Here is a 13,970-nt window from a genome sequence, read left to right on the forward strand (position 1 = left end):
TACCCCATCAGTGCAGCAATGCTTATTCAATACCGCCAGCAGATGGAGACACTGGGGGATAATTTTCTAAGGATTTATACTGATTTTTCCTGTCTGAATTTGTCGCACAGAAAGTTGCAGGCCAAATATGTGTGACATTTCTGCGACTTTAGCTTCTAGAGCATTTTTACAACATTATACATAGGTGCTGAATACATAAAAAGCGACTGTTCAGCGACAGACAAGTCGCATCGGCTGAAAGTAGGCCAGAATGTCAGTCCATGTTGGAGTATGTTTAGATACAGTCTAAAGCATAGATCTCAAAGTCTGTGCACAGAATTTAGCAAGGGCCTCGCACCTTCTGATGCATCAGGTAGGTGCACAATAGCATAGCCTAACCCTCTGTACTTTGGTCTATATTGATGCGGGACATAGACAGCCAGCTGATGACCAATCCATTAGTGCAATGGATGGCTGGAAGCATTTGTCTTTGCCTTTGCAATACCACAGAAGCAATGCATGGTCAATGTACAGCAATGACACACCTGTGTGAACAGCCAGGAGACCCCCCCCCCCATGTTATGTTACATAGTTACATAGTTAGTACGGTCGAAAAAAGACATATGTCCATCAAGTTCAACCAGGGAATTAAGGGGTAGGGGTGTGGCGCGATATTGGGGAAGGGATGAGATTTTATATTTCTTCATAAGCATTAATCTTATTTTGTCAATTAGGAACATTCAGCACCCACCCGCTATCAAGGCAGCTGCCTATCATGTCATGCCCTACCTGCACAGGTGTGCTGGCTACTCAAATGATCCAATTAAGGAGGCCATTTAGTCAGCAGCAGCAGAAGTCCTGTGCCTGGACGCTCCAACAGGGGCCAGACACAAGCAGAAGCAGAAGCAGCAGAAGCAGCAGCAGCACCACCTTTTGTTTTTTGGCTGCAGCAGCAGCAAGGCCCACAGGGCTGGCTAGCTGGCTAGCCAGCAAGCAGGTAGCAATGAAAGTAGGAATCTTTCTTTTTAACCCTGTAAGGGGGTGGTGCACTGTACCCGAAGATACTGCCATATCGGGTCAATGCATAGGGCGACGGAAGCAAGCTTCGAAATCGGCCCCCGTTCTCAAAAATCCATTTAATATATGGTCCCCAGATAGGGGACGTATCAGATATTAAACTGATAAGAACAGATACTACACTTGATCTTAGCCAAAAGGCCGAGAAGCGATAACCGTGAAAGGGGCGGGCCCAACAAGGTCCCCTTCATGGGCACTATCACTGCTTGCTGTCAGGGAGGCTGCCAGACAATTTTCCATGCACACTCTGGGCTGGGGGGCAGTCAACCACCAGTACACACAGCAGAACCTAAACCCATACCATTATTGCTAAGCAGCAAGACAGGGGCCCATTGCACTCCCACGGGGCCTTTTTAAATGCAATCCATAACCCGGATTTGCCAGGAACCCTTCTTACTCCTCCTACTTGCATGTGACACTGGGCTTAGGATCTGCATAGGAAACACACACACAAGCACACACCTACCTTTGTTGCCTGCAGATGCCTCCTTGGCTGTCCCCAAACGGTATCAAACCAACACCCACGGGAAGCTGTAAGCATAGAGGACATGCCTGCACCCCATTGGACTTACCTGTGTGGGTTAAATCCGGGTTATTTGACAACCTATGGCGGTGATGGTTCTGCTCAGGCAGAGCAGTGCTGATGCTCCTCATAAAGCTGTCGCTGCTGTGAAGGTTCTAGGTGACATCACAAATCCCTATGGTTACATACACAACAAAGCTGGGTTGTTGTTGTTTACACTCTGCAAGGCCTGTGGAAGTGAGTGACATCATAGCACTGTAGTTCTGAGGGTTCAAGATGGATGCAACAATCTCCTGTTGCTTCTATGAAGGCCGTAATAGACGACATCACCAAACAGCTCCATAGTCACATACACAGCAAAGGAGAGATGTTGTTTACACCTAGTGATGTCAGTGGTATTGAGTGACATCACAGCACAGTGCTAAGGCTCCTGGGCCTGGACACAGCAGCGGCTGCAATATCTCAACGGAGAATACGTTTATATCTATGTGTGTGTGTGCGCATATATATATATATATATATATATATATATATATATATATATATATATATATTTCTCCGCCGAAATCACTTTTAAACCCATTTCCACCTTTTTTTCCCTTCTCTTCCTCTTACTTTTTTTTCACGTTTTTTTACGTTTTTCTCCTTTTCGCCTCTTTTCTGGGCGTATTATTCTTCTTTTTCTTCTTTTTTTTCGTCTAATGCATACCCCATCAGTGCAGCAATGCTTATTCAATACCGCCAGCAGATGGAGACACTGGGGGATAATTTTCTAAGGATTTATACTGATTTTTCCTGTCTGAATTTGTCGCACAGAAAGTTGCAGGCCAAATATGTGTGACATTTCTGCGACTTTAGCTTCTAGAGCATTTTTACAACATTATACATAGGTGCTGAATACATAAAAAGCGACTGTTCAGCGACAGACAAGTCGCATCGGCTGAAAGTAGGCCAGAATGTCAGTCCATGTTGGAGCAGGTTTAGATACAGTCTAAAGCATAGATCTCAAAGTCTGTGCACAGAATTTAGCAAGGGCCTCGCACCTTCTGATGCATCAGGTAGGTGCACAATAGCATAGCCTAACCCTCTGTACTTTGGTCTATATTGATGCGGGACATAGACAGCCAGCTGATGACCAATCCATTAGTGCAATGGATGGCTGGAAGCATTTGTCTTTGCCTTTGCAATACCACAGAAGCAATGCATGGTCAATGTACAGCAATGACACACCTGTGTGAACAGCCAGGAGACCCCCCCCCCCCATGTTATGTTACATAGTTACATAGTTAGTACGGTCGAAAAAAGACATATGTCCATCAAGTTCAACCAGGGAATTAAGGGGTAGGGGTGTGGCGCGATATTGGGGAAGGGATGAGATTTTATATTTCTTCATAAGCATTAATCTTATTTTGTCAATTAGGAACATTCAGCACCCACCCGCTATCAAGGCAGCTGCCTATCATGTCATGCCCTACCTGCACAGGTGTGCTGGCTACTCAAATGATCCAATTAAGGAGGCCATTTAGTCAGCAGCAGCAGAAGTCCTGTGCCTGGACGCTCCAACAGGGGCCAGACACAAGCAGAAGCAGAAGCAGCAGAAGCAGCAGAAGCAGCAGCAGCACCACCTTTTGTTTTTTGGCTGCAGCAGCAGCAAGGCCCACAGGGCTGGCTAGCTGGCTAGCCAGCAAGCAGGTAGCAATGAAAGTAGGAATCTTTCTTTTTAACCCTGTAAGGGGGTGGTGCACTGTACCCGAAGATACTGCCATATCGGGTCAATGCATAGGGCGACGGAAGCAAGCTTCGAAATCGGCCCCCGTTCTCAAAAATCCATTTAATATATGGTCCCCAGATAGGGGACGTATCAGATATTAAACTGATAAGAACAGATACTACACTTGATCTTAGCCAAAAGGCCGAGAAGCGATAACCGTGAAAGGGGCGGGCCCAACAAGGTCCCCTTCATGGGCACTATCACTGCTTGCTGTCAGGGAGGCTGCCAGACAATTTTCCATGCACACTCTGGGCTGGGGGGCAGTCAACCACCAGTACACACAGCAGAACCTAAACCCATACCATTATTGCTAAGCAGCAAGACAGGGGCCCATTGCACTCCCACGGGGCCTTTTTAAATGCAATCCATAACCCGGATTTGCCAGGAACCCTTCTTACTCCTCCTACTTGCATGTGACACTGGGCTTAGGATCTGCATAGGAAACACACACACAAGCACACACCTACCTTTGTTGCCTGCAGATGCCTCCTTGGCTGTCCCCAAACGGTATCAAACCAACACCCACGGGAAGCTGTAAGCATAGAGGACATGCCTGCACCCCATTGGACTTACCTGTGTGGGTTAAATCCGGGTTATTTGACAACCTATGGCGGTGATGGTTCTGCTCAGGCAGAGCAGTGCTGATGCTCCTCATAAAGCTGTCGCTGCTGTGAAGGTTCTAGGTGACATCACAAATCCCTATGGTTACATACACAACAAAGCTGGGTTGTTGTTGTTTACACTCTGCAAGGCCTGTGGAAGTGAGTGACATCATAGCACTGTAGTTCTGAGGGTTCAAGATGGATGCAACAATCTCCTGTTGCTTCTATGAAGGCCGTAATAGACGACATCACCAAACAGCTCCATAGTCACATACACAGCAAAGGAGAGATGTTGTTTACACCTAGTGATGTCAGTGGTATTGAGTGACATCACAGCACAGTGCTAAGGCTCCTGGGCCTGGACACAGCAGCGGCTGCAATATCTCAACGGAGAATACGTTTATATCTATGTGTGTGTGTGCGCATATATATATATATATATATATATATATATATATATATATATATATATATATATATATTTCTCCGCCGAAATCACTTTTAAACCCATTTCCACCTTTTTTTCCCTTCTCTTCCTCTTACTTTTTTTTTCACGTTTTTTTACGTTTTTCTCCTTTTCGCCTCTTTTCTGGGCGTATTATTCTTCTTTTTCTTCTTTTTTTTCGTCTAATGCATACCCCATCAGTGCAGCAATGCTTATTCAATACCGCCAGCAGATGGAGACACTGGGGGATAATTTTCTAAGGATTTATACTGATTTTTCCTGTCTGAATTTGTCGCACAGAAAGTTGCAGGCCAAATATGTGTGACATTTCTGCGACTTTAGCTTCTAGAGCATTTTTACAACATTATACATAGGTGCTGAATACATAAAAAGCGACTGTTCAGCGACAGACAAGTCGCATCGGCTGAAAGTAGGCCAGAATGTCAGTCCATGTTGGAGCAGGTTTAGATACAGTCTAAAGCATAGATCTCAAAGTCTGTGCACAGAATTTAGCAAGGGCCTCGCACCTTCTGATGCATCAGGTAGGTGCACAATAGCATAGCCTAACCCTCTGTACTTTGGTCTATATTGATGCGGGACATAGACAGCCAGCTGATGACCAATCCATTAGTGCAATGGATGGCTGGAAGCATTTGTCTTTGCCTTTGCAATACCACAGAAGCAATGCATGGTCAATGTACAGCAATGACACACCTGTGTGAACAGCCAGGAGACCCCCCCCCCCATGTTATGTTACATAGTTACATAGTTAGTACGGTCGAAAAAAGACATATGTCCATCAAGTTCAACCAGGGAATTAAGGGGTAGGGGTGTGGCGCGATATTGGGGAAGGGATGAGATTTTATATTTCTTCATAAGCATTAATCTTATTTTGTCAATTAGGAACATTCAGCACCCACCCGCTATCAAGGCAGCTGCCTATTATGTCATGCCCTACCTGCACAGGTGTGCTGGCTACTCAAATGATCCAATTAAGGAGGCCATTTAGTCAGCAGCAGCAGAAGTCCTGTGCCTGGACGCTCCAACAGGGGCCAGACACAAGCAGAAGCAGAAGCAGCAGAAGCAGCAGCAGCACCACCTTTTGTTTTTTGGCTGCAGCAGCAGCAAGGCCCACAGGGCTGGCTAGCTGGCTAGCCAGCAAGCAGGTAGCAATGAAAGTAGGAATCTTTCTTTTTAACCCTGTAAGGGGGTGGTGCACTGTACCCGAAGATACTGCCATATCGGGTCAATGCATAGGGCGACGGAAGCAAGCTTCGAAATCGGCCCCCGTTCTCAAAAATCCATTTAATATATGGTCCCCAGATAGGGGACGTATCAGATATTAAACTGATAAGAACAGATACTACACTTGATCTTAGCCAAAAGGCCGAGAAGCGATAACCGTGAAAGGGGCGGGCCCAACAAGGTCCCCTTCATGGGCACTATCACTGCTTGCTGTCAGGGAGGCTGCCAGACAATTTTCCATGCACACTCTGGGCTGGGGGGCAGTCAACCACCAGTACACACAGCAGAACCTAAACCCATACCATTATTGCTAAGCAGCAAGACAGGGGCCCATTGCACTCCCACGGGGCCTTTTTAAATGCAATCCATAACCCGGATTTGCCAGGAACCCTTCTTACTCCTCCTACTTGCATGTGACACTGGGCTTAGGATCTGCATAGGAAACACACACACAAGCACACACCTACCTTTGTTGCCTGCAGATGCCTCCTTGGCTGTCCCCAAACGGTATCAAACCAACACCCACGGGAAGCTGTAAGCATAGAGGACATGCCTGCACCCCATTGGACTTACCTGTGTGGGTTAAATCCGGGTTATTTGACAACCTATGGCGGTGATGGTTCTGCTCAGGCAGAGCAGTGCTGATGCTCCTCATAAAGCTGTCGCTGCTGTGAAGGTTCTAGGTGACATCACAAATCCCTATGGTTACATACACAACAAAGCTGGGTTGTTGTTGTTTACACTCTGCAAGGCCTGTGGAAGTGAGTGACATCATAGCACTGTAGTTCTGAGGGTTCAAGATGGATGCAACAATCTCCTGTTGCTTCTATGAAGGCCGTAATAGACGACATCACCAAACAGCTCCATAGTCACATACACAGCAAAGGAGAGATGTTGTTTACACCTAGTGATGTCAGTGGTATTGAGTGACATCACAGCACAGTGCTAAGGCTCCTGGGCCTGGACACAGCAGCGGCTGCAATATCTCAACGGAGAATACGTTTATATCTATGTGTGTGTGTGCGCATATATATATATATATATATATATATATATATATATATTTCTCCGCCGAAATCACTTTTAAACCCATTTCCACCTTTTTTTCCCTTCTCTTCCTCTTACTTTTTTTTCACGTTTTTTTACGTTTTTCTCCTTTTCGCCTCTTTTCTGGGCGTATTATTCTTCTTTTTCTTCTTTTTTTTCGTCTAATGCATACCCCATCAGTGCAGCAATGCTTATTCAATACCGCCAGCAGATGGAGACACTGGGGGATAATTTTCTAAGGATTTATACTGATTTTTCCTGTCTGAATTTGTCGCACAGAAAGTTGCAGGCCAAATATGTGTGACATTTCTGCGACTTTAGCTTCTAGAGCATTTTTACAACATTATACATAGGTGCTGAATACATAAAAAGCGACTGTTCAGCGACAGACAAGTCGCATCGGCTGAAAGTAGGCCAGAATGTCAGTCCATGTTGGAGCAGGTTTAGATACAGTCTAAAGCATAGATCTCAAAGTCTGTGCACAGAATTTAGCAAGGGCCTCGCACCTTCTGATGCATCAGGTAGGTGCACAATAGCATAGCCTAACCCTCTGTACTTTGGTCTATATTGATGCGGGACATAGACAGCCAGCTGATGACCAATCCATTAGTGCAATGGATGGCTGGAAGCATTTGTCTTTGCCTTTGCAATACCACAGAAGCAATGCATGGTCAATGTACAGCAATGACACACCTGTGTGAACAGCCAGGAGACCCCCCCCCCCCATGTTATGTTACATAGTTACATAGTTAGTACGGTCGAAAAAAGACATATGTCCATCAAGTTCAACCAGGGAATTAAGGGGTAGGGGTGTGGCGCGATATTGGGGAAGGGATGAGATTTTATATTTCTTCATAAGCATTAATCTTATTTTGTCAATTAGGAACATTCAGCACCCACCCGCTATCAAGGCAGCTGCCTATCATGTCATGCCCTACCTGCACAGGTGTGCTGGCTACTCAAATGATCCAATTAAGGAGGCCATTTAGTCAGCAGCAGCAGAAGTCCTGTGCCTGGACGCTCCAACAGGGGCCAGACACAAGCAGAAGCAGAAGCAGCAGAAGCAGCAGCAGCAGCAAGGCCCACAGGGCTGGCTAGCTGGCTAGCCAGCAAGCAGGTAGCAATGAAAGTAGGAATCTTTCTTTTTAACCCTGTAAGGGGGTGGTGCACTGTACCCGAAGATACTGCCATATCGGGTCAATGCATAGGGCGACGGAAGCAAGCTTCGAAATCGGCCCCCGTTCTCAAAAATCCATTTAATATATGGTCCCCAGATAGGGGACGTATCAGATATTAAACTGATAAGAACAGATACTACACTTGATCTTAGCCAAAAGGCCGAGAAGCGATAACCGTGAAAGGGGCGGGCCCAACAAGGTCCCCTTCATGGGCACTATCACTGCTTGCTGTCAGGGAGGCTGCCAGACAATTTTCCATGCACACTCTGGGCTGGGGGGCAGTCAACCACCAGTACACACAGCAGAACCTAAACCCATACCATTATTGCTAAGCAGCAAGACAGGGGCCCATTGCACTCCCACGGGGCCTTTTTAAATGCAATCCATAACCCGGATTTGCCAGGAACCCTTCTTACTCCTCCTACTTGCATGTGACACTGGACTTAGGATCTGCATAGGAAACACACACACAAGCACACACCTACCTTTGTTGCCTGCAGATGCCTCCTTGGCTGTCCCCAAACGGTATCAAACCAACACCCACGGGAAGCTGTAAGCATAGAGGACATGCCTGCACCCCATTGGACTTACCTGTGTGGGTTAAATCCGGGTTATTTGACAACCTATGGCGGTGATGGTTCTGCTCAGGCAGAGCAGTGCTGATGCTCCTCATAAAGCTGTCGCTGCTGTGAAGGTTCTAGGTGACATCACAAATCCCTATGGTTACATACACAACAAAGCTGGGTTGTTGTTGTTTACACTCTGCAAGGCCTGTGGAAGTGAGTGACATCATAGCACTGTAGTTCTGAGGGTTCAAGATGGATGCAACAATCTCCTGTTGCTTCTATGAAGGCCGTAATAGACGACATCACCAAACAGCTCCATAGTCACATACACAGCAAAGGAGAGATGTTGTTTACACCTAGTGATGTCAGTGGTATTGAGTGACATCACAGCACAGTGCTAAGGCTCCTGGGCCTGGACACAGCAGCGGCTGCAATATCTCAACGGAGAATACGTTTATATCTATGTGTGTGTGTGCGCATATATATATATATATATATATATATATATATATATATTTCTCCGCCGAAATCACTTTTAAACCCATTTCCACCTTTTTTTCCCTTCTCTTCCTCTTACTTTTTTTTTCACGTTTTTTTACGTTTTTCTCCTTTTCGCCTCTTTTCTGGGCGTATTATTCTTCTTTTTCTTCTTTTTTTTCGTCTAATGCATACCCCATCAGTGCAGCAATGCTTATTCAATACCGCCAGCAGATGGAGACACTGGGGGATAATTTTCTAAGGATTTATACTGATTTTTCCTGTCTGAATTTGTCGCACAGAAAGTTGCAGGCCAAATATGTGTGACATTTCTGCGACTTTAGCTTCTAGAGCATTTTTACAACATTATACATAGGTGCTGAATACATAAAAAGCGACTGTTCAGCGACAGACAAGTCGCATCGGCTGAAAGTAGGCCAGAATGTCAGTCCATGTTGGAGCAGGTTTAGATACAGTCTAAAGCATAGATCTCAAAGTCTGTGCACAGAATTTAGCAAGGGCCTCGCACCTTCTGATGCATCAGGTAGGTGCACAATAGCATAGCCTAACCCTCTGTACTTTGGTCTATATTGATGCGGGACATAGACAGCCAGCTGATGACCAATCCATTAGTGCAATGGATGGCTGGAAGCATTTGTCTTTGCCTTTGCAATACCACAGAAGCAATGCATGGTCAATGTACAGCAATGACACACCTGTGTGAACAGCCAGGAGACCCCCCCCCCCATGTTATGTTACATAGTTACATAGTTAGTACGGTCGAAAAAAGACATATGTCCATCAAGTTCAACCAGGGAATTAAGGGGTAGGGGTGTGGCGCGATATTGGGGAAGGGATGAGATTTTATATTTCTTCATAAGCATTAATCTTATTTTGTCAATTAGGAACATTCAGCACCCACCCGCTATCAAGGCAGCTGCCTATCATGTCATGCCCTACCTGCACAGGTGTGCTGGCTACTCAAATGATCCAATTAAGGAGGCCATTTAGTCAGCAGCAGCAGAAGTCCTGTGCCTGGACGCTCCAACAGGGGCCAGACACAAGCAGAAGCAGAAGCAGCAGAAGCAGCAGCAGCACCACCTTTTGTTTTTTGGCTGCAGCAGCAGCAAGGCCCACAGGGCTGGCTAGCTGGCTAGCCAGCAAGCAGGTAGCAATGAAAGTAGGAATCTTTCTTTTTAACCCTGTAAGGGGGTGGTGCACTGTACCCGAAGATACTGCCATATCGGGTCAATGCATAGGGCGACGGAAGCAAGCTTCGAAATCGGCCCCCGTTCTCAAAAATCCATTTAATATATGGTCCCCAGATAGGGGACGTATCAGATATTAAACTGATAAGAACAGATACTACACTTGATCTTAGCCAAAAGGCCGAGAAGCGATAACCGTGAAAGGGGCGGGCCCAACAAGGTCCCCTTCATGGGCACTATCACTGCTTGCTGTCAGGGAGGCTGCCAGACAATTTTCCATGCACACTCTGGGCTGGGGGGCAGTCAACCACCAGTACACACAGCAGAACCTAAACCCATACCATTATTGCTAAGCAGCAAGACAGGGGCCCATTGCACTCCCACGGGGCCTTTTTAAATGCAATCCATAACCCGGATTTGCCAGGAACCCTTCTTACTCCTCCTACTTGCATGTGACACTGGGCTTAGGATCTGCATAGGAAACACACACACAAGCACACACCTACCTTTGTTGCCTGCAGATGCCTCCTTGGCTGTCCCCAAACGGTATCAAACCAACACCCACGGGAAGCTGTAAGCATAGAGGACATGCCTGCACCCCATTGGACTTACCTGTGTGGGTTAAATCCGGGTTATTTGACAACCTATGGCGGTGATGGTTCTGCTCAGGCAGAGCAGTGCTGATGCTCCTCATAAAGCTGTCGCTGCTGTGAAGGTTCTAGGTGACATCACAAATCCCTATGGTTACATACACAACAAAGCTGGGTTGTTGTTGTTTACACTCTGCAAGGCCTGTGGAAGTGAGTGACATCATAGCACTGTAGTTCTGAGGGTTCAAGATGGATGCAACAATCTCCTGTTGCTTCTATGAAGGCCGTAATAGACGACATCACCAAACAGCTCCATAGTCACATACACAGCAAAGGAGAGATGTTGTTTACACCTAGTGATGTCAGTGGTATTGAGTGACATCACAGCACAGTGCTAAGGCTCCTGGGCCTGGACACAGCAGCGGCTGCAATATCTCAACGGAGAATACGTTTATATCTATGTGTGTGTGTGCGCATATATATATATATATATATATATATATATATATATATATATATATATATATATATATATTTCTCCGCCGAAATCACTTTTAAACCCATTTCCACCTTTTTTTCCCTTCTCTTCCTCTTACTTTTTTTTCACTTTTTTTACGTTTTTCTCCTTTTCGCCTCTTTTCTGGGCGTATTATTCTTCTTTTTCTTCTTTTTTTTCGTCTAATGCATACCCCATCAGTGCAGCAATGCTTATTCAATACCGCCAGCAGATGGAGACACTGGGGGATAATTTTCTAAGGATTTATACTGATTTTTCCTGTCTGAATTTGTCGCACAGAAAGTTGCAGGCCAAATATGTGTGACATTTCTGCGACTTTAGCTTCTAGAGCATTTTTACAACATTATACATAGGTGCTGAATACATAAAAAGCGACTGTTCAGCGACAGACAAGTCGCATCGGCTGAAAGTAGGCCAGAATGTCAGTCCATGTTGGAGCAGGTTTAGATACAGTCTAAAGCATAGATCTCAAAGTCTGTGCACATAATTTAGCAAGGGCCTCGCACCTTCTGATGCATCAGGTAGGTGCACAATAGCATAGCCTAACCCTCTGTACTTTGGTCTATATTGATGCGGGACATAGACAGCCAGCTGATGACCAATCCATTAGTGCAATGGATGGCTGGAAGCATTTTTCTTTGCCTTTGCAATACCACAGAAGCAATGCATGGTCAATGTACAGCAATGACACACCTGTGTGAACAGCCAGGAGACCCCCCCCCCCCCATGTTATGTTACATAGTTACATAGTTAGTACGGTCGAAAAAAGACATATGTCCATCAAGTTCAACCAGGGAATTAAGGGGTAGGGGTGTGGCGCGATATTGGGGAAGGGATGAGATTTTATATTTCTTCATAAGCATTAATCTTATTTTGTCAATTAGGAACATTCAGCACCCACCCGCTATCAAGGCAGCTGCCTATCATGTCATGCCCTACCTGCACAGGTGTGCTGGCTACTCAAATGATCCAATTAAGGAGGCCATTTAGTCAGCAGCAGCAGAAGTCCTGTGCCTGGACGCTCCAACAGGGGCCAGACACAAGCAGAAGCAGAAGCAGCAGAAGCAGCAGCAGCACCACCTTTTGTTTTTTGGCTGCAGCAGCAGCAAGGCCCACAGGGCTGGCTAGCTGGCTAGCCAGCAAGCAGGTAGCAATGAAAGTAGGAATCTTTCTTTTTAACCCTGTAAGGGGGTGGTGCACTGTACCCGAAGATACTGCCATATCGGGTCAATGCATAGGGCGACGGAAGCAAGCTTCGAAATCGGCCCCCGTTCTCAAAAATCCATTTAATATATGGTCCCCAGATAGGGGACGTATCAGATATTAAACTGATAAGAACAGATACTACACTTGATCTTAGCCAAAAGGCCGAGAAGCGATAACCGTGAAAGGGGCGGGCCCAACAAGGTCCCCTTCATGGGCACTATCACTGCTTGCTGTCAGGGAGGCTGCCAGACAATTTTCCATGCACACTCTGGGCTGGGGGGCAGTCAACCACCAGTACACACAGCAGAACCTAAACCCATACCATTATTGCTAAGCAGCAAGACAGGGGCCCATTGCACTCCCACGGGGCCTTTTTAAATGCAATCCATAACCCGGATTTGCCAGGAACCCTTCTTACTCCTCCTACTTGCATGTGACACTGGGCTTAGGATCTGCATAGGAAACACACACACAAGCACACACCTACCTTTGTTGCCTGCAGATGCCTCCTTGGCTGTCCCCAAACGGTATCAAACCAACACCCACGGGAAGCTGTAAGCATAGAGGACATGCCTGCACCCCATTGGACTTACCTGTGTGGGTTAAATCCGGGTTATTTGACAACCTATGGCGGTGATGGTTCTGCTCAGGCAGAGCAGTGCTGATGCTCCTCATAAAGCTGTCGCTGCTGTGAAGGTTCTAGGTGACATCACAAATCCCTATGGTTACATACACAACAAAGCTGGGTTGTTGTTGTTTACACTCTGCAAGGCCTGTGGAAGTGAGTGACATCATAGCACTGTAGTTCTGAGGGTTCAAGATGGATGCAACAATCTCCTGTTGCTTCTATGAAGGCCGTAATAGACGACATCACCAAACAGCTCCATAGTCACATACACAGCAAAGGAGAGATGTTGTTTACACCTAGTGATGTCAGTGGTATTGAGTGACATCACAGCACAGTGCTAAGGCTCCTGGGCCTGGACACAGCAGCGGCTGCAATATCTCAACGGAGAATACGTTTATATCTATGTGTGTGTGTGTGCGCATATATATATATATATATATATATATATATATATATATATATATATATTTCTCCGCCGAAATCACTTTTAAACCCATTTCCACCTTTTTTTCCCTTCTCTTCCTCTTACTTTTTTTTCACGTTTTTTTACGTTTTTCTCCTTTTCGCCTCTTTTCTGGGCGTATTATTCTTCTTTTTCTTCTTTTTTTTCGTCTAATGCATACCCCATCAGTGCAGCAATGCTTATTCAATACCGCCAGCAGATGGAGACACTGGGGGATAATTTTCTAAGGATTTATACTGATTTTTCCTGTCTGAATTTGTCGCACAGAAAGTTGCAGGCCAAATATGTGTGACATTTCTGCGACTTTAGCTTCTAGAGCATTTTTACAACATTATACATAGGTGCTGAATACATAAAAAGCGACTGTTCAGCGACAGACAAGTCGCATCGGCTGAAAGTAGGCCAGAATGTCAGTCCATGTTGGAGCAGGTTTAGATACAGTCTAAAG

At 45.8% G+C, this 13,970-nt stretch overlaps 6 non-coding genes across 6 annotated transcripts; all 6 read right to left on the reverse strand.

Moving 5' to 3' along the window:
* Positions 1–1,018: 1,018 nt before the first annotated feature.
* On the reverse strand, positions 1,019–1,209 carry LOC130334885 (U2 spliceosomal RNA). Its single transcript, XR_008876609.1, has one exon. It is a non-coding gene; the product is annotated as a U2 spliceosomal RNA (small nuclear RNA).
* A 2,104-nt stretch (positions 1,210–3,313) lies between these two features.
* On the reverse strand, positions 3,314–3,504 carry LOC130334886 (U2 spliceosomal RNA). Its single transcript, XR_008876610.1, has one exon. It is a non-coding gene; the product is annotated as a U2 spliceosomal RNA (small nuclear RNA).
* Positions 3,505–5,605: 2,101 nt separating this feature from the next.
* On the reverse strand, positions 5,606–5,796 carry LOC130334887 (U2 spliceosomal RNA). Its single transcript, XR_008876611.1, has one exon. It is a non-coding gene; the product is annotated as a U2 spliceosomal RNA (small nuclear RNA).
* Positions 5,797–7,848: 2,052 nt separating this feature from the next.
* LOC130334889 (U2 spliceosomal RNA) lies at positions 7,849–8,039 on the reverse strand. The gene has a single exon (XR_008876613.1). It is a non-coding gene; the product is annotated as a U2 spliceosomal RNA (small nuclear RNA).
* Positions 8,040–10,120: 2,081 nt separating this feature from the next.
* Positions 10,121–10,311, reverse strand: LOC130334890 (U2 spliceosomal RNA). The gene has a single exon (XR_008876614.1). It is a non-coding gene; the product is annotated as a U2 spliceosomal RNA (small nuclear RNA).
* A 2,103-nt stretch (positions 10,312–12,414) lies between these two features.
* LOC130334891 (U2 spliceosomal RNA) lies at positions 12,415–12,605 on the reverse strand. Its single transcript, XR_008876615.1, has one exon. It is a non-coding gene; the product is annotated as a U2 spliceosomal RNA (small nuclear RNA).
* Between the last annotated feature and the right edge of the window lie 1,365 nt (positions 12,606–13,970).

The sequence above is a fragment of the Hyla sarda genome, unplaced genomic scaffold (genome assembly GCF_029499605.1).
Source record: "Hyla sarda isolate aHylSar1 unplaced genomic scaffold, aHylSar1.hap1 scaffold_445, whole genome shotgun sequence".
Classification (NCBI taxonomy): domain Eukaryota; kingdom Metazoa; phylum Chordata; class Amphibia; order Anura; family Hylidae; genus Hyla; species Hyla sarda.